The sequence below is a fragment of the Myripristis murdjan genome, chromosome 16 (genome assembly GCF_902150065.1).
Source record: "Myripristis murdjan chromosome 16, fMyrMur1.1, whole genome shotgun sequence".
NCBI classification, from domain to species: Eukaryota; Metazoa; Chordata; class Actinopteri; order Holocentriformes; family Holocentridae; genus Myripristis; species Myripristis murdjan.
Window position 1 is genome coordinate 11,193,287 of NC_043995.1, and position 7,224 is coordinate 11,200,510.

Here is a 7,224-nt window from a genome sequence, read left to right on the forward strand (position 1 = left end):
CCTTGAGTTGATGCTCCTCCTGTGGGCTGTCAGTTTGATGACTCCTGAGTTCTACTGTGTCTGATGTTAAGACACCGACATGTTTTCTTTTCTGTGGGCAGCTCCCCTCTGTGTACTCCCTGCTGTGTGGACCTTCATTTGGGTGCAGCAAAGTGCAAGTAGGTTGAATTTAGTTCACCCAAAGCAATGGGTTGGTCATACAGGCCAAGAATACAATAAATATTGGTAAGCAGGTAAACTCTAACTCTTCTACTGTAGTATTGCAGGACAACCTGTTCATTATGTTTGTCTGTCATAGGTTCCTGCAGCTGCTGTTTTGCCTCCCAGTAGATACTGGTAGTTACTTAGCTGGTTTGTAGCATTTGTCCCCTGTTGCTGAGGTTGCAGCCTCCCAGCTAGGGAAGCTTAGGTGGGGCTTAATTATACAATTTGTTGGGCTTTATTGCAGATTTCACTTTCCTTCTGAGGCATTATCTGTAAACCACTGGTATACCTGGTTCTCTATTGTTTCTGCTTGAGGGATAACTGTGTTAGCCGTTTGCAGGGGAGCTGAGTGAGGCTGGGTTTGCTTTGACTGTTTTTGTGTGGTGAGTGAGTATTTGCATGCCTCGACACTTGCTTCTTTAAGTAGTCTACCTCTTTGGCAGCCTAAAGCACCATATTGTTTTTCAATTAGTAACAAATAATTGTAGCTTATAAGACCTGAAGCAGCTTATTTATTTTAAAAGTGGCATTTTGTAATAAAATATATATTTCTACTTGCCTGTACTCCTGGTCTGGATACTTCTTGAGTGAAGTGGGAAGTCTACCCACGCACATTCACAACACCTGTGAAATATTTCCACTCTGCAAGCCAAGACCTCCAAGGCATGATCACTGGGGAGGAGAATAAAATATGGGCTACGGGAAGGAGTAGACAGGTAGGAGGTTGATTGGAAGACTGAGATACAGAAGGAGCTGCAGAAAGATAGGAGAGGTGAAGGAAAAACGGAGGGAGAAACGGCGAGGGAGGAACATAAACCTGTCATAGTGAGGCTGTAAGAGCTACCGGTTTGCTCATAAGCCTGTCTTCCTTCCTATAGTATCTGTCTCTGTTAGGTGCCAGGTAAGCCTTCACTTTAATATTTACAAATCAACGTAAAAGCTTCAAAATGCAGGCAAATCATCAAGTGAGTCAGGGGGGCTTTGCTGCACATGAATACTATTTTTTTCAACACCACACTAGTCCACAATCATACGCTCAGGTTTAAGACTCACATTTAATAACCGTACACTGTCAGTTATCATATTAGCCAGTCTTGGTGAAAAATGTCTTCAGTGCAGTGTGCAATCTGTGGTTGGCAGTCTGTTACATACAGATGTAGCTCAGGCTCAGAAACCCTGTACTAAGTGTCTCCAAAGTAGCACTTACTGCTGCAAGAGTCAATGTCCTTGTCTGATGGCAGAGTCTTGAGCTAATATATCAGGCTAAGAAAATAAAAAAAAGAACCGCAGGTTGAGAGGTAAAATTTCCTCATTTGGTGTCTGCAATGAAGATTCTGAGAATGCTTACTCTTAGCCAAGGCTGTCTTTTTTTCAACTAAAAAACAAACAAATAATACATTTAAATGAAAAAAAAAAAAAAAATACTAATAATATCCAGTAATTACAAAGAGACTGACAATACAAAGAGTTAAACATTACCCGTCAGTGCCACAACAGAGCTTTTTCACAGGAGCCACTTTGACATGAAATAACAAGGGAGACACAGTTGCTACTAATTACACTGATTAAGGTCCTGTTGCTGTACGCGTGGCAGAGTTTCCGGTGAGCTGCGGGGTCCTGGCTCTCTCACACCTGAATGAAACCCATCCTTAATTAATGTCATTAGTAACACCTGTGTTTACTTTGCTTTTCCATATCAAAATGGCTGCTACGGAAAGGCTCTAATTCTGGCTCCAGCTGAAATGTGAAGATGGTGCATGTCAAGTTTGCGAATCAAAAGATATTTTCCTGAGTGTGTCAACCAAAGGAACGGCAGCTCCACTCACCACATGGCGCAAAGGCAGAATCTGACTAGCAGGTATCCATTCTCTCTGCCAGCTCCCCACTGCGATTAATGAATGACTGGCATACAGAGACAGACGAAGCCTTCCTTTTAGCTCTAAAAGACGTGAAAATGATGGAATTATGTTCATTATAGGAAGGAAAATCAATATACGAATGAAAGATAATATAAAAATAAAACTGTTCCTGTCCTCCTTGGGATTAAGATATTGCAGTAATGTGGCTCTCATAAAAAGCTTAAGCTGAAGAGAGTTTAAAAACTAAGTCAGTGGAAGGTGGCAGGAACAAATTGAGATCGCTCTTATTTTTGTTTGGAACTTGGATATTTGAAATTTGGACCATCTGAAGGAAAAAAAATCTCTCTCAGGGGAACAATACAAAGCAAATGAGGTGTGAACAGGATTTATTCACTTACTGAACTCATGACCAAAATCAATCAAAATTTTGCACATTGTTTTCTAACACCCCTTAGTAGTATTTCTATTAGGACAAAACTATACATTTAAACACCAACTGAATATTAAAAAAAATATACATGTCTTTCTACAATGATATGCCCCATGAGAGAAAGACACCATTCCTTTCCACTGGATTTGTTGGAAATTTGGTGGAAAAGCTGGCCTTGGCTTTCCTGTCTAAATCACCAGTGGGCATAAAACACTATATTAAGCCTCATTTCTGTTTCTCCCTGGGGAACCTGGCAGGACTTAAAAGGTTACCGTACTCCACACATAGGATATAGCACAAAAATTTTAAGAGCATTATACTCAGGCCATTGCCTCTTTTTACCTCTTTTTTTTTTTTTTTTTTTTTTTTTCACACTCGTTAAGGTTAAGAGTTTAGACAGCAGCTCCACTTGGGCTGCTTAAGTCACTTACTTATTCTGGAGATGCCATGCAAGATAAAATATTAAATTCTAAAAAATATTAATCTTCACAGCATTTGCCATACTACAGCATAAAGTCCCTTTTCCTACAAAAAAGAGGGCATTATTATTATTATTATTATTACTAGTACCTAGTCTTATCTGCCGGTTGTCAGGCAACAGGCAAAGGCAAAAGGCAAAAACTGGAATCATGAGGTCGTCAAACAGCCATTTTGGAGGAGAATGGTGCCATGGCCTCAGAGGCAGCCCGGAGTCACCGTGAATGTTCTTGGCCGAGTACAGAGAAACGCAGCCGTGCGTCAGGCCAAAAACAATGTCCAGGATAATTTGAGGGACGTGAACACGTGAAATTAACTGTAACATCAAACACCGGGTTGAAACAGCCGCAGGGTTTGGTTCAGGATAAGTAAGAGAACTGGAAAACAGCAAAATAAACGTGGAGAGTTTTCCATGTGTTAAGGGGTCACTGGCCAGCTACAGTGGAAGCATTGTAGACGTGTCCAGTTGTGCATCTGTCTTGCATTAGCACTGCGACAACTACTTCCTTTTATGTCTCTCTTTTTGAGTTTAGTATCCAAGGTAAATATATCTTGTAAAAGCAAACAGAAACACGGTAATATGAAACTTGTAGAAAATAATTTTCATTAAGAAACTAAACCAAGACTTGATGTGGAAATTCTTGACATGAATCAAGACTGTTTTCTGAGGCTTTTTTTTGTAAAGATTTCATCTAGGTTTGTGAACAAAATAATTAGTGGGATATGACATCATCTTCAGCCCGTTGCAGCACCAATGTATGATAACACTACAGATGTGTTACAGCAGGGTTACAGAAAGCCTTAAAAATAATGGAAAATATTCCCATTGAATCAGAATTTCTCAGGATGCAAGGTAACCCCTCACTCGCCCTCTGGTGTGTGACTCTCCTGGCAGAGTTTAGGATTAGATTTCCAAACACTATAACTCTAAGCATTTGATTTACTAAATGGCACAAACCTTGCATTTGCTGATATCAATATGAACTATAAAGCATAAAAACAAATTTAGGAGAATCAGTGGATTTATTCTTAAAGACCATCAGGTTGTAGGAATTCAGTGGCACATTGGAGGAATGAGCTGAACCCTATTATGGAATTTCTTCCTCTTCTCACTGAAGAAACTGCAGCAAAGAGTATTGAAGGACCTCCAAAAGAAGTGCCTGACATGCATATAACCCCTAATTTTTCTCATAAACTCTTCTCACAAAGAAATTTATTGTAATGCTCCCTATCTACAAATTACAAACGCAGTGAGATTCTAACCCTTTACAGATCACTGTAGGTGATCCTAAAGTCTGAGCTCCCACTGACATCAAAGGTTATTTCGATCTCTTGCCTCACAACAGCAGTGAGATGATACAACACAACACAACACAACACCTACCTGCCAGTTAGTGTTGCATCAATGTGGAGCCTCTCATCTTTACATAAGTCTGATGGCACACTGAAGACTCCATGATGAAACATGGATGCTGCACAGCCTCAGTGGGTCTTATATGGTGGTCAACATCCAGCTCCAGCATCTTCTTTACTGGGTCCATGTCAGTCATGGACCTCTCAGATGTCATCTGTGAGCTTTACATGACAGGATAAGTTGAACCATGAATAGAAAAACACGAAACATGACAAGCTCTCTTGTCTGCAACTTACGTGTACCAAAAACACCTGAACCTACATGAGCCTCTATACCAAAGTCAATGATTTGGACTCCCAGAGGCTGTTGTAGATGATCCACTGTCATTATTTGTCTGGTTTGAGGTCCACATGGATAATTCCACTGCCCTCCAGGTACATCAGTGCTGTGGCCAGGAATATACATTCTTATGACATATTCAACTATGTTCATAAAACATTTAATTTCATTTTCAGTTCAACAAGCATGCAGTAGCAAGTGGGACTTCTACAATGGCTACATCTCTATGAAAACAATAAAGAAGAGGGTACAACAGAGAGCATGTAGAATGGCACAAATGTCATTCATGGACAGAAATAGGAGACCTCTCTGCTGCATGAAGTCATGGAGACACCAGACAAATATGTCTTGTGGGCAAAATGGGTGTCCCATGTCATGATGTTGCATCTGCTCGGTCCAAGGCTTTTTTCTGAGCATAGCACTAATTTGAAAATGGTGAACCAGAGGTTGAAATCTACTTGTACAGGGTGACCTTTCTGGAGGTGCCCTGCCTCCAGGAAGTCCTGCACCCAGCAGGTGGAGCAGAACAGGCTCCCTGTGTCTGGAAGTCCTTGGCCTCCAGAGAAGAGGAGGACTCTCCAGGAAAGGAGGACAGCTGCTAGGAACTCAGATATGAGAGGAGAGCAGGACAGGATGGATATGAACACAACATGAAGTCACATCTTGTTCCACACAGCAGGACACAGTCAACAGTCCACCAAGCAAGCAACACATCCTCATAAACTAGATTTTTTTTAAATACACCACTCATCTCAACTCACTCTTTCTAATGCAACATTATATCATTTCCTGTATTAAATTTACGTCCAACAGTGTCAGACAGATGTGCCTTTGAGGAGACAGTAAAGATTTATGCATACTAGGACAAAAACAAACCAGTAAACTGGTCAAACTGCAAGACACTGACTGATATAATATTGACTGATCTGCTGCAGATCAGTCAGGAAGACTAGTAACATGGTCTGTGTTTGTCCAGAGGGTGGAGCTAGCAGACAGTGGAATAGATGGAACCATTCACAGTTAAAGCAGTTTGTAAGAAAATGAAATTTTGCACTCTAGATAATTGAATGTTAAATGTAAAAAATGCCAGGCCTTAAATTCATCATGTGAGTTTTTTAATGAATCTCACTCCCATGTTCAAAGGCTCCATAGGTTCACACACACATCCACACACTAGACGACATGCTCCCATCAACATTTAATTGTGGGCTATTTACAAGCCATGTACATAGCATTTTATTTTTCATTTTTGTCGGCTCATTTGTATATCACATGATCTGTCAGGTGGCCACGCTGTATATTATTTGTCAGGGGTGTCTCTGTGTTCTCTTTTTCTTGAAGAAGGGCTTACACCTGAGACATCACACAATGGCACACAATTAAATGTTTATGGGAAAATTTTATAAACTGTATTACTGCTATTCTGAACTGTCAACAGCCTTTAGTCATGGACTGTAAGAGCATCTTCATGTTGGTCTTTATCTTGCCTTATTATTCACCACAGCATGATATTTAGTACAAAAGGTGTTTATTGAATTGAAATTTCAGGTATTTATAGAAGGCATAAATAAGAGAATGACACAGGTGGTATTTTAGGGGGGACAACATTACAAAATCTTTATCATTGTCATTTTTGATAATGTGCATAGAACCAAAGTCAACATCATACAATGCATACAACAATCACACACATTCAAATGACATAAAAATCTCGAATTCAGCACACAATATACACACATACGCACTCACTCACACACACACGCAGTATCAAATTGCATTATCATCACGTCACAAAAATAAAACAACTTTTGCACCTCATACATGATGAACATAATAAGAAAGTAACACAAACATTCAGTATAGATATAGTTCAGTATTTGTGCATGGTGTGTCACAGATGGAGTGGATCAACAGTGAACACTGAGTATGCACTGAGACTGTTTCAGTTTCTGTCTTGAGAGGTTATTGTTAAAATGTTGGTTTGGTCAGAGTGTTGCTCTTTTTTGCACACTTTTGAGAAAAACCTAAGATTGCTCAAGTTCTCTGATTGACTGATTCAAATATGCTTCTGTATTGTCTTGGTCTCTTCAAAGTCCATTCTGACATACAGACTTGCAGTGCATTTTACAATGATTGATCTATTTACAAAACTGTCTTTTCCATAGAAAATTTGAAGCAACGTGCAATGCCATTTCTTTCAAAAAGTCCACAAGAAGTTCTGTCAGTCATGATGATGAGACCTCATCGTTCAGTGGCAATAAGACTGAAATAAAACACTGAACATATGAAATATTATTAGCTGATGAAACATATTTTTAGGAATTTATGTGGACATTTATGTATAGAGACAGAATTCAAGGGGTGCAGTCCTGGCCCTGCACACCTCGAATACCTGCTACACAGGTTCATCTTATTTAGAACGGACTGATGACTGAGATGATCCATATGCAGAGAACATCAGACGTCTGAGCAGGCTGGTGAACTCGCTAAAAATCAGCTTAAACACGTAGTGGCTTCTCTCACATTTCAACACAACGGTGAAATAATCGGTTAAAGCAAGA